The 14,403-nt window shown below is 39.4% G+C and overlaps 1 long non-coding RNA gene across 2 annotated transcripts in view; it reads right to left on the reverse strand.

Annotated features, from left to right (window-relative positions):
- Positions 1–1,469, reverse strand: part of LOC143273301 (uncharacterized) — a 105,652-nt gene extending 104,183 nt beyond the window's left edge. For both annotated transcript variants that reach the window (XR_013051261.1, XR_013051262.1), the window contains exon 1: positions 1,027–1,469. This is a non-coding gene — a long non-coding RNA (uncharacterized LOC143273301). The remainder of the gene's footprint in view (positions 1–1,026) is intronic.
- Positions 1,470–14,403: the final 12,934 nt, after the last annotated feature.

Consider the following 14,403-nt stretch of genomic DNA (forward strand, 5'->3'; position numbering starts at 1 on the left):
AATCTCTCAGGATCAAATCTGCCCTGCTGAAATTCACTTGAACATTAACTTATCAATGGATGAAAAGCAGAGCCAGACTTCTCATTCATATTCTTCTCTCCAACAAAGCAAGTAATCTAAGCCCCAAGAATAGCCATCCTCACACTCCACAAGACTCAATAAAGTAATTTCCACCTTGAACAGGGACAGAGTGGGAAGTGCATCCCAAGATCCTTGTGATGCCCCAGTACTGGTTTTTTAGCATTCAGTAGGGTTAGTTCTAAATCAAGTCTCAGGCTTCAGGAAGGTTTTGTTCTCCATCACATAGTCCCTCTCTGTGGAATCCTGTAGCTATCTTGAGTCTCCTAAGCCCTTCAGAGTCAGATGTAGCCTATAATGAAACCCTGGGAGCTGCACATCTGCAGCAAACAAAACACAAATGCATTCTGGGCTTGCCTTCTCCAGGTGGCAAGGTTTGCACACAGAGGACAGAACACTGGTGACATCTTTTAAAGAATGTTCCAGCCTTGGTCCAGGAAACAGAATTGCTGATAGAATAAATATGCCATATGTGGGTGTGAATGTTGAGAAAATAGTCCTAGTTGTTCTTACTTATAAGTCCCTGGCCATGTCTCTCCTGCTAAACATTTATCCCTGTAACTTTTCTTGATGTTTGGATGTGTGGCTTGTTATGCCACTGCAAGTCAACTGAGTGCCTCTGCACCTATCTGCCTCCTTAGAGATAGAAGCACCTGGAAGCCTCCAAACCAGCACATTACCAAGCACTTGAGCATTCACATGAGTATTAGTTGAGCCTTTGAATTCAAGTTTACCCTTTCTGGTATCCATATTTTTTAGTCAGCTTTCAATTTAATAGCTAAAGCCAATGTAAATTCTGTCAAATGTTTGTCCAGCGAGGTTGAATGCCTGCTATTTACTATAGCTGCATCAAAGTCAGGGAAATAGGGAAGGCTGCAAAATAAGGAAGAATGCATGCTCACTCTTGTCATCCCCACTTGCAAAAGCAGCTTGTGATAGGGAACTCACAGAGGTGTGGAGGAGAATCAGCATCCTGGGAAGAATCTTTGCTGCCTTGCCTCTGTCTCCAAAGCCCTTCTCAACCCATTGCTCATTGTTGCCCACTTTCTCTTCCCTTCACTGGATAGTGAATTCCTTGATGACGGGGACCTTTTCTCTGCTCACCGATCTGGCCCAGCATCTTGAATAGCTCCCAACACATAGTAGGTGATTCTTTTTTAGTGATCTTGGAATTGGAGTCTGAATTCCAGTCATCTTTCTTCTGACTATTGGTATGATTTATAACAACTGTAATGTTAGCTTCAGGCTCCTCCTCTGTGAATTGGGAATAATAGCAGTTGTAAAAAATTCAGCTTTCTAGGAGGAAAATAAATGCATCCATAGATAACAATATTAAACTAAAGAAGCCAGTCTCAGAAAGACAAATGTATATTTTTCTCTCATTCCTGGATTTTATGTAATATATAAAACCATGTGTATCTATAGCTTTAAATGAAACTGTCTAGAGAAACAAAGCATTAATAAAGAAGATGCATGAGAAAGAGTGTGGCTGGAGGTGTGCAGGGAGAACACTCACTTACAAGATATGCTTGTATTAAAATGTCCTCTTGTAACAATACAGTGAATGTATACAATGAAAAACTTTTAAAACATATAGGGAACTATTATACCAGTGAACATAAAACCAGAACTAAGGTTTGTAAAACAAGTTGGTTTTTAGCTGATAGCATTCATCTCACTGTGCATAGCATATTACCTTAGTGTTAGCATTTTTAAAGATGCAAGATTTGGGAAGGAGGACATTAATTATAAGAAGCACACTGACTTTACCTTTGAAATATCTATTATGTTGCTTTTAGTCATGAGTGTAAGGAAACCCAGTCTACAGGAGCTTTAAACAAATAGATATTTGTTTCTTGTTTTGTTTTTGTTTTCTCATACGACAAGAAATCTGAATGTGGCTCCATAGTCCACTTTCTGATTGATAACTACAATCCTCTGGGTCATGAATGGATAAACTATAATGGCTATGGTTTGAGTGGTTTGGCTGTGTTGTCCTCTCTTTGATCCCTGAGAGACTCAGATGCTGAAGATCTGGTCCTCAGTGTGGTATTGGGAGGTTGTAGAATTTTATGAAGTGCAGTCTAGTGGAAGGGCCTTAGGTTAATTGAATGTATTTCACAGAGGGAATGGAGAGATTCCAGTCTCTTTCTAGCTTCTTGTTTCAAGATCGTGATTGTTACACTGATCATGATCTGTTCCCTGAGGCTCTGGAAAGTACTACCCTACTCTCCTGTGGTATTGTATTAGCAACCAGAAAAAAGGGGAAGGCATTGGATAGGGACTGACAATTTACCATGATTCATTTGTTTGAGATAGTGAGGGGGTGGATGTGAATGTCAAGTCCATGCAAAACACCAACCATACTCTTGGGAAAATGTAAAAGGCTTCCTGGAAAAATTAGAATATTAGACCTGGAATTTGTAGAATGAAATTGGCTTTGCTAGGCAGTGATAGGTAGTGTGGGGTGAGATGTGCTGGAGGGCATTCCAGCCTGAGGGAGAGGAAAGTGAAAGTATTAGTGGGGGAAGAGAGGACAGGCTGAAGAGGAAGTTTCTACCCAGACTCACTGCCTTGTTCTACCAGGTAAAGACAGGTCCAGACATACTCATTATCTTAGTCACTATTCTATTGCTGTGAAGAGACACCATGACCATAGCAACTCTTGTAAAGGACAGCATTTAATTAGGGATTTGCTTAGAGTTTCAGAAACTTGGCTCATTGCCATCATGGCAAAGAACATTGTGGCAGGAGTAGCAGCCATGGTGCTGGAAGAGGAGTTGAGAGCTACATCCTGATCTGCAGTCAGAGAAGGAGAGAGCCTGGGCCTGGCATGGGATTTTGAAACCTCAAAACCCTCCCCCAGTGACATACTTCCTTCAACAAGGCCACACCTCTTAATTCTTCTAATCCTTTCAAAGAGTTCCACTCCGTGATGACGGAACATTTAAACATTTGATTCTAACAGGGGCTATTCTTATTAATACCACCAAACTCATCATCTTTCCATTTCCCAGACCCACTATGTACTGCCCCATCATGAGACTGTCTACACATCTCCCCTAATTGAGGCCTTTCAACATTACCATCTCCCCTACTTTGGATTCTAGAAAGACTATTGAATAATTCCTCCAGGGAAATGTCTCCAATCCCTCCTCCCACTGACTGAGCTCTTCTTCTTTTGTGCTCTAAAATGCAATGATAATAGTAAAGTAGTAGCAGTCTAAACATTTATTGAAAACTTACTATCCATCTGACACCATGTTAACCACTTTGTATAAATTAGGTTATTTGAACTCCATGACCACCTTATTAAGTAAAACTTCTATCCCATTTCATATAGCCAAGGTTAAGACTCTGCACTGAAAAAAGGAAGGAACTGTGAGGCTGTAAGGTATTGTCATAAAGAAAAAAAAAAGGATGCTTTATAGAGACCAGAGAGCATGGTGCTTCCTTAAAGCAGGTAATTCTCCAACAGTAGAGACTTGGGCTGGGGTGAGACCCAGGGAAATATGAGAATGGAGAAAAAAGAAAAGTCAATTTAAGAAAGAACCTGCACACTACACAAAGATATATGGGTTTCATTTTGCAAAAAAAAAAAATTGGAAGACATAGAAAGAATCTACACCCCTAAATCCTCATTTTGGAGGCAAAATAACATTTAGAAGTCTACTCCATTCATCTGGAGAGAAGACATCAATTTGGGGACAAAGGATGGGAGCAACAGTCACAAAGATTCATGAGACTGTGAAACTATGGGGTCAATAACACCACGCCTTGGGTCAGAAAGTGAAGGCCACAACATAGCTGCACCACTCATCTCATTTGATGCTACTTCCTCTTCTAGTAGGTGCCAGCCTTTCTTCCCCTGTGGTGACAACAAGCCCTGGACAGGATTAATGACCTGGTCAAGGTCAAACCAAGTACCTCATAAAGACAGAGCATCCATCTGGTCTTTCCAAAGCCCAATCCCAAACCTAACTTTCCTCTGACCTTAAACCTTAAAGTAAACTTCTGTTGTCAGCATTCGTTGTTTGTCAAGAATGAAATACAAGATAAGTCACTGAGATAGGATTTAAATTCTTTCCCAACTTGCAAAGGTTTTGCAGCCTCAGCTCTTCTTTTGATTTTTGTTTTATTCCCTTCTGGATTGATACTGTGTTATAGATGCCTAACAGTATTTTCATTTTATACATACTCATACATTTAAGGGAAAGTTTCTTAACACCCCTGACCTCTGACCTTGAGCACCACCTCTTCTGCATCCATCACCCCCCATTCATCTCCCAGTGCCTAGGTCTGCTCTGAAGCTGCAAAAGTTTCTCAAGCAGAATGGAAGAGTACCTACTTTATACTTTGGGCAGGATGAAATTCTATCTCAAAAATAAGACCAAATTAAATGAATTAGTGTTGAGCTCAAATATGACTTCTGTCATTTCTTAACTGGCTTTTTCAATCTGCTGAAGAATGTGACCCTTCCCACTCACATATGTTTAGTGCTTTCTGGGTAGAGCCTGAGTCTGTCCCATGTTTATGTCCTCAAAGACAACCTCATCCTAAGCTTATAGACAGTCCCTTAGGAAGAAATGTGGCATCAGAGAAAGTCCTTGAACAAATAATTCATGTTACCTAAAGTCCAGTTTTTCCACCCCACAATGGAGTAATGATGTCTGCCTAGTAAGGTGGAAGTCACTGAATAAAATAAGCAAGTGCCCAGCGAATAGGATCTTGAACTGTCATTTCCTTTGTTGTTAAAGGAACACTGGAGATTTTAAATATGATAAAGATAGCTTTATAAATTAGTTGACTCATCTGTGTGTTGCATAAGGCTAGTGGATTTTTTTCAGAAGGCAATTTATACTGATTTTACTTTAATCTCTAAGATTTTATTTACATAGCACAACTTATTGCTGGGAGTGGAGAGAGATAGAGAGACAGCTGCAGATGGAAAAGAAGGCTATTGAAAAATAATTCATTCTGGGGCACTGTTGAGTACTGAGTTCCTAACTCTCAATATCGCAGAATGTGACTGTATTTGGCAATAGAGCATTTATAGAGGTAATTAAAGCAAAATCAAGTCAAGCAGGTAAGCCCTACTCCAATATGACTGGTGCCCTTACAAGAAGAGGAAATTAAGAAGAATACATCCACAGACAAAAACCAGGTAAAGCCACTTGCAAGCCATGAACAAAAGCCTTAGAAAAAAACAAAACTGAGATCATGGATTTCAAGCTTCCAGACCAATGGGTGACAATTTTTTCATTGTTGTTTAGGCCATCTAATCTGTGGTCTGTTGTTATAAAAGCTATCATCCTTGATGCTTTATATATTAATTCATCCATTTAACAAATATTTACAGTATAGCTACAGTGTGTCTGGTGGACCCTGCTCTCATAGAACTTCCCATGGAATACATGATATTTCACTTAGACTTCACAACAGCTTCATATGATACCAAGGCTTCAATGTAAAATCTCCCCTGCAGATTCAGATGTGGACCCCAAGATAATGGCACTCTTTTAAAAGGTGGTGAAAACCTTAAGAGATTGGACCTAGAAAGAAGAAGTAGGTCCAAGGGGACATGATTTTGAATGTTTTGTCTGGTTTCTGGTCCCATTCTTGCTCTCTGCTTTCTCTTCAAACAGAACAGCCCACTCTGTCCACATGTTCACAACATCATGATGATCTGCCTCATTGTGGGCTCAGAGTCAGTGGAGCCAAGAACTGTGAAATCTCTGAAAGCATAAGCCAGCCTAAGTCCTTTCTCCCATAGATTGCTTCTGTCAGGTATGTGTGATCATAGAAATGAAAAATTCATTCATATTTATGATAAACATCACTATCATCTTCATTGTACACACAGAGAAACAGAATCTAACAAGCCAGCTGGATGGTATGATACATAATACTGTGGTGATACTGTGTTCCCCAAAATATCGTGCACCCTAATAAACTTATCTGGGGTAAGAGAATAGAACAGCCACAATATTAAAAATAGAGGTTAGGCAGTGGTAGCACATGCCTTTAATCCTATCACTTCGGAGGCAGAGATCCATTTGGATCTCTGTGAGTTCAAAGCCACACTAGAAACAGCCAGGCATGGTGACTCATGCCTTTAATCCCAGGAAGTGATGGCAGAAAGCAGAAAGGTATATAAGGCATGAAAACCAGGAGCTAGAGCTGGTTAAGCTTTTAGGCTTTTGAGCAACAGTTCAGCTGAGATTCATTCTGGATGAGGACTCAGAGGCTTCCAGTCTGAGGAAACAGGATCAGCTGAGGCAAGGTAAGGTGGCTGTGGCTTGTTCTTCTTTGATCTTCTAGCATTTACCCCAATACCTTGCTCCAGGTTTATTTTCATTAATAGGACCTGTTAAGATTTCTGCAACATAATAAAAAAAATTTCCCAGGATACCAGTTTCAGTATTGGAAATGGCTCAATCACTAAGTAGAAGATGGTAGTAAAATTCAGAACTTGAAAAATGACCAGCTTTTCAAGACTGAAAAATTATACTCACAATATAATTTAATTTGGTATGGAAGCCAGTGAAGAGTCCACCTTTATAGGAGCATTAGAACAAAGTCAATCCCTTCCATTGAAAGGGATTGACTAACTTAGTATTTGACTCATAAAATGCCTAATTGTAGTTTCCTTTGAGCAAATACCCACTGTGAGAATGAGAAAACAGCATGAATCATCTAACATTTACAATATCCCAGTAAGACAAGAACTAGCATTCTCTGCATTTTGTTTAAGGAAATGTGTACAGGGCAAGTTTATTAGCTTGTACAGAATTCTACAGTCAATACCAAGCAAGGCATGGTGAAATGTTGGCTGTGTCCAACTCTACATTCTTATACTCAACTACTATGCTCTACAACTTCCCAGATTAAGGGATGAGGCACACCCTGGAGAGGTGAGAGTCCAGAAAAGACTGAACTTGCCAAGGAATCCATAGCCTTTTGATTTCCCACTACCCTTTTCTCCAACTCAGCAGGTGGCTTTCAGTTTAGGTAATGTTTTATAAAAATTGGAACAAGAGCTAAGATCAACTATACAGCTCTGCATACTGCTCTAACCTTCAGCTTTGTAACTATGACATAAGTATGAAAGAAATTACATATATAGCAAGAATAAAAATCAACAGAAAACAACTGGATCAGAAGAATCTGGGAGAAAGAAGCAAATAGGACCAGAATGATAGAGTGAAACATGGACTAAAAACATCTGCAGTACTTCAGAGGTTCTGGAACCTTGGAAGTGTCCAAGATTATAAGTGATACACATAAGACACAGAAAGGGCTCTTAAACAAACATCAAGGTGTCTCAAGAAAACATCAAGGTTATTGGTTGGAAAATCCTATAATTTAAGCATCCAGAAAACTCTGTCTATTCTATATTCTCTTGGGATACATGGACAGGGGACATACCTCCTTGCCTCTACTTAAGTAAGAATTATGCATCATTTGGCCAAACTGTTTTGACTGAGGGCTAGCATCAAGATAATACTAATGGAGAAAGGACAACTTTGGACTAGTAAAGGACTTCCTTGAACCATGTTCTACTCCTCCCCAACTGTTAGAGACTAATGGAAACAAACAGAAACTACAGACAGACTTGCCTGGAAACATGTCTCCTAGGTGATTCCAGTTCCTATCAAATTGAATATTAACATGGATCATCATGTGGTCCTAACTCCTGATATCTGTGGCTATGAACTTATTTGGAAATAGAGCCTTAGCAGACATGATCAAGATGAATTTAGATGGGAACAGTGTAGACTCTAGTATACCAGTGGGGTTCTAATATAAAGAGGAAATATGAAATATGGACACAGAGATAGTCTCACTTCTGGAGGAATAAAACACATAGTGGGAGAGGCAGTAGCTAGGAGACATTCAAAATCCAGTCAAGGAACATAAAACACCAGAAGCAATTTAAGAAGCTAGGGAGAGATAAGCCCACCCTGCACTGATTGGGAACAGGTAAGGCCCCATCTCCAGATTGGGCAGACCAGGTCCCTAGCCACTAGGCCATGCAGGTGCATTCTCATGTCCTTCTCTTAAGCCATTGGAGCCCCGGGGACCAGGCAGCTGTATCTTCCCCTGCACCCTTGCCAAGAAAACATTCCCCTGTGACACCAGCGAAAACCAGAGTCATAAGCCCACCCTGAACTGATTGGGAACAAGTAAGGCCCCATCTCCAGACTGGGCAAACCAGGTCCCTAGCCACTAGGCCTCTGGGGCACATTCTGCACACATCTCCCAAGCCATTGAAGCCCCAGGGAACAGGCAGCTGCCTCTTCCCCTGCCCCCTTTCAAAATAAAAACAGCCCCCTGTGACACCAGTGAAAACCAGAGTCATAAACCCACCCTGCACCAATTGGGAATAGCTACTCCATTAGACAGAGACCACTAATGCCTATTGGACTAAGAGCTGATCCCTGAGACACAGAATCCATCAGCACAGATTGGACCAAGAGCCTTTAATAGACCAAGAGCTCTCATTACACCAAGAGTATCAATTGCACCAAGAGAGGCTCCCTCAGACACAGACACCACTTGCACAGAGTGGAGGAAGACATGGGTGGACACCAATGGAAAAATACAGTCAACAACATAAAGACCATCAGAACCTAGTGGTTCTACATCAGTAAGACCTGAACATCCCAATGCAGAAGACGCAGAAATCAACCTTAAAAATGCTACAGAGTCCTTTAAATAGGAAATGAAAAATTTCTTTAAAGAAATGAAAGAAAAGACAAACAAAAATGGAAGAAATCAGTAAATCCCCTAAAGAAACCCAAGAGAAAGCAATTAAACAGGTGAAGGAAACAATCCAATATTTGAAAACTAAAATAGAGGCAATAAAGAAGACACAAACTGAGGGAATGCTGGAAATGAAAAATCTGAGGAAATGAACAGGAACTACAGATGCAAGCATAACAAACAGAATGCAAGAGATGGAAGAGAGAATTTCTGGCATTAAAGATATAATAGAGGAAATAGATTCATCAGTCAAAGAAAACACTAAAGCCAAAAAAAAAAAATCATAACACAAAACGTCCAGTAAATTTGGGACACCATGAAAAGACCAAACCTAAGAATAACATGGATAGAAGAAGGAGAAGAATACAAACTCAAAGGCACAGAAAATATATTCAACAAAATCATAGAAGAAAACTTTCCCAACCTAAAGAAGGAAATGCCTATGAAGATACAAGAAGCTTACAGAACACCAAATGGACTTAATCAAAAAAAAAAGTCCCCTCACCACATAATAATCAAACCACTAAACATACATAATAAAGAAAAAATACTAAGACCTGCAAAGGAAAAAGGCCAAGTAAAATATAAAGGCAGAACCATCAGAATACCACCTGACTTCTCAATGGAGATCTGAAAGCCAGAAGGTCCTAGACAGACATTATGCAGACACTAAAAGACTGCCATGGATGCCACCCCAGACTATTATATCCACCAAAACTCTCAATCACAATAGACAGAGTAAACAAAATATTCTATGATAAACCCAGATTTAAATAATACCTATCCACAAATCCAGCCCTACAGAAAGCACTGAAAGGAAAAATCCAACCTAAGGAAGTTAGATATACCCATGAAAACATGGGAAATAGATAAGTCTACACAAACAAATACCAAAGAAGAGAAACATACAACACTACCACCAAAAACTAACAGGAATTAACAATCACTGATGATTAATATTCATTATTATCACTGGTTTTAATTCACCTATAAAAAGACACAGGATAACAGAATGGATATGAAAACAGGATCCATCCTTCTGCTGCATACAAAAAACACACCTCAACTTCAAACACAAACACTTCCTCAGAGTAAAAGGCTGGGAAAAGACTTTCTAATCAAATGGACTTAAAAAGCAAGCTGGTGTAGCTATCCTAATAGACTTCAAACTAAAATCAATTGAAAGAGATTGGGAAGGACATTACATATTTGTCACAGGGAAAATACATCAAGATGAAGTCTTAATTCTGAACATTTATGCCCCCAACACAAGGGCACCCACATTTGTAAAAGAAACATTACTAAGTTTAAATCCCACATCAAACCACACACACTAGTAGTGGAAGATTTCAACACCCCACTATCACTGGATAGATCTGCCAGATGGAAGCTTAACAGAGAAATAAGGGACATAACAGAAGTTATGACTTAAATAAACTTAACAGATACTTACAGAACATTCCACTCTAACACAAAAGAATATACCTTCTTCTCAGCACCCCATGGAACCTTTTCTAAAATTGACCACATGCTCAGGCACAAAGCAAATCTCAACAGATACAAAAAAATTGCAATAATCTTCTATATTTTATTGGACCACCATGGATTAAAGTTAGATTTCAACAACAACAAAAAATACAGAAAGCCTACAATCTCATGGAAACTGAATAATGCCCAAATGAATCAGCAATGGGTCAAGAAGGAAATAAAGAAAATAGTTAAAGATTTCCTAGAATTCAATGAAAATGAAAGTACAACATGCTCAAACTTGTGAAACACTATGAAAGCAGTACCAAGATGAAAATTCATAGCACTAAATGCCCACATAAAGAAGTTGCAGAAATCTCACACTAGTGAATTAACAGAACACCTGAAAGCTCTAAAACAAAAAGAAGCAAACTCACCCAGGTGGAACAGACACCAGGCAATAATCAAATTGAGGGCTGAAATCAATGAAATAGAAACAAAGAGAACAATACAAAGAATCAATGAAACAAAGAGTTGGTTCTTTGAAAAAAATCAACAAGATAGATATGCCCTTACCCAAACTAACCAAAAGGCTGAGAGAGAGCATCCAAATTAGCAAAATCAGAAATGAAAAGGGAGGGATAACAACAGACAATGAGGAAATCCAGAGAATCATCAGTTTATTCTTCAAAAACATGTACTCCAGAAAATTGGAAAATCTGAAAGAAATGAAAAATTTTCTGGATAGGTACCATATATCAAATTTAAATCAAGACCAGATAAACTATTTAAATAGACCAATAACGCCCAAGGAAATAAAAACGGTCATTAAAAGTCTCCCAACCAAAAAAAAAAAAAAAAAGCCCAGGACCAAATGATTTCAGTGGAGAACTCTACCAGATTTTCAAAGAAAAGCTAATACCAATACTTTTCAAATTGCTCCACACAAAAGAAACAGAATGAATATTACCAAACTCTTTATTAGACTACAGTTACCCTGATACCCAAATGACACAAAGATGCAACAGAGAAAGAGAATTACAGACCAATCTCCCTCATGAACTTTGATGCAAAAATACTTAATAAAATATTGGCAAACCAAATCCAAGAACACATCAAAAATAAAAAATCATCCACCATGACCAAGTAGGCTTCATCCATCCCAGGGATGCATAGATGGTTCAACATATGAAAAACTGTCAAGGTAATACACTATATAAACAAACTAAAAGAACAAAAAAATCACATGATCATCTCATTAGATGCTGAAAAAGTCTTTGACAAAATCCAACACCCCTTCATGATATAGGTCCTAAAGAGATCAGGAATACAAGGAACATACCTAAACATAATAAAGGCAATTTACAGCAAATTAAATGGAGAGAAATTCAAAAATAGGGAACAAAACAAGGCTGTCTGCTCTCCCCATATTTATTCAATATAGTACTTGAAGTGCTAGCTAGAGCAATAAGACAACAAAAGGAGATCAAAGGGATAGAAATTAGAAAGGAAGAATTCAAACTTTCACTATTTGCAGATGATATGATAGTGTACATAAGTATCCCAAAAAATTCAACCAGGGAACTCCATCAGTACTGTGGCAGGATACGAGATTAACTCAAAAAGATCAATAGCCCTCTTATATACAAATGATAAAAAGGCTGAGAAAGAAATCAGAGAAACATCACCCTTTATAATAGCCACAAATAATACAAAATACCTTGGGGTAACTCTAAGCAAATGAAGGACCTGTATGATAAGAAGTTAAGTCTCTAAAGAAAGAAATTGAAGAAGATATCAGAAAATGGAAAGATCTCCCATGCTCATGAATAGGTAGGATTAACATAGTAAAAATGGCAATCTTACCAAAAGCAATCTCCAGATTCAGTGCAGTCACCATCAAAATCCCAACACAATTCTTTAACTACTTGGAAATAACATTACTCAACTTCATATGGAAAAACAAAAAACCCAGGATAGCTAAAAGAATCCTGTACAATAAAGCAACCTCTGGAGGCATCATGATCTCTGACTTCAAACTCTACTATAGGGCTATAGTAATAAAAGCAGATTGGTACTGGCATAAAAACCAACATGTGAACCAATGGAATCGAATTGAAGACCCTGACATTAATCACCACATGTATGAACACCTGATTTTTGACAAAGAAGCCAAAACTGTACAATGGAAAAAAGAACACATCTTCAACAAATGGTGCTGGCATAACTGGACGTCAACATGTACAAGACTGCAAATAGATCCATATCAGTCACCATGCACAAAACTCAAGTCCAAGTGGATCAAAAACTTCAACATAAATCCAGTTACACTGAACCTCATAGAAGAGAAAGTAGGAAGTAGTCTTGAACACAATGGCACAGGAGACCCCTTCCTAAATATAACACTAGTAGCACAGACCCTGAGAGCAATAATTAAGAAATGGGACCTCTTAAAATTGAAAAGCTTTTGTAGGACAAAGGACACAGTCAATAAGACAAAACAACAGCCTACAGAATGGGAAAAGATCTTCACCAACCCCACATCTGACAGAGGGCTGATCTCCAAAATATATAAAGAACTCAAGAAACTAGGGATCTAAACACCTAACAATCCAATTGAAACATGGACTACAGAGCGAAACAGAGAATTCTCAACAGAAGAATCTCAAATGGCTGAAAGACATTTAAGGAATTGCTCAACATCCTTAGTCATCTGGGAAATGCAAATCAAAATGATCCTGAGATACCACCTTACACCTGTCAGAATGGCTAAGATCAAAAACACTGAAGACAGCTTATGTTGGAGAGTATATGGACCAAGGGGAACACTCCTACACTGTTGGTGAGAGTGCAAACTTGTACAGCCACTTTGGAATTTAGTATGGCAGTTTCTCAGAGAATTGGGAATCAATCTTCCTCAATCAATCTTTACCACTCTTGGGCATATACCCAAGGAATACTCAATCATAACACAAGGACATATGCTCAACTATGTTCATAGTAGCATTGCTTGTAATAGCCAGGACCTGTAAACAACTGAGATGCCCCTCAACTAGAGAATAGATCAAGAAAATGTGGTACATATACACAATGGAGTACTACTCAGAAGAAAAAACAATGGCATCATGAAATTTGCAGGCAAATGGATGGAACTAGAAAATATTATCCTGAGTGAGGTAACCCAGACTCAGAAAGATAAACAGGGTATATACTCACTCAGAAGTGGCTATTAGATGTAAAGCAAAGGATAACCAGACTGCTACTCCACAGACTCTAGGGAGTCTATCTTGCAGGGAGGATCCTAGAAAGGATGTATGGATCACCCAGCCAAGGAGATAAGATCTACATTAGCAAACTGGGGGTGAGAGGGGTAATTGAGGGCAGGGGTTGAGGGATGAGAACATAGGGGAATGGGAGGTTCGAGCTGGAACAAGGACAGAATGGGAGAGCAAGGAAAGATATACCATGATGAATAAAGACATCATGGGAATAGAGAGAAACAGAATGCTAGGGAATTTCCCAGGAGTCCACAAGGATGACCCCACCTTAGACTACTGACAATAGTTGAGAGGGTGCCTGAACTGGCTTACTCTGGTGATCAGATAGCTGAATATCCTAAATGTCCTCATAGAGCCCTTACCCAGTGACTGATGGAAGCAGATGTAGAGATCCATGGCCAGGTACCAGGCCAATCTCCAGGAGTCCAATAGATGAGAGAAAGGAGGGATTCTATAAGCAAGGGACATCAAGATCATGATGGAAAAATGTGCAGAAACAACCAGCCAAACTAGTGGAAATGTGGACCAATAGCTGAGGAGCCTCCATGGTACTAGACTAGGCCCTCTGGATAGGCGAGACAGTTGTTTAGCTTGAACTGTTTAGGAGGCCCCCAGGGAGTGGGATCAGGACCTGTCCTTGGTGCATGAGACAGCTTTTTGGACCCTAGTGCTTATGGTGGGACACTTTTCGCAGCCTTGGTGCAGGGAGGATGGGCCTGGACCTGCCTCAACTGAATGTACCAGGCTCTGCTGACTCCCCATGGGAGATCTTGCCTTGGAGGAGGTGGGAATGGGGGATGGGTTGGGGGAGAAC

This window comes from Peromyscus maniculatus, chromosome 5 (assembly GCF_049852395.1).
Source record: "Peromyscus maniculatus bairdii isolate BWxNUB_F1_BW_parent chromosome 5, HU_Pman_BW_mat_3.1, whole genome shotgun sequence".
Classification (NCBI taxonomy): Eukaryota; Metazoa; Chordata; class Mammalia; order Rodentia; family Cricetidae; genus Peromyscus; species Peromyscus maniculatus.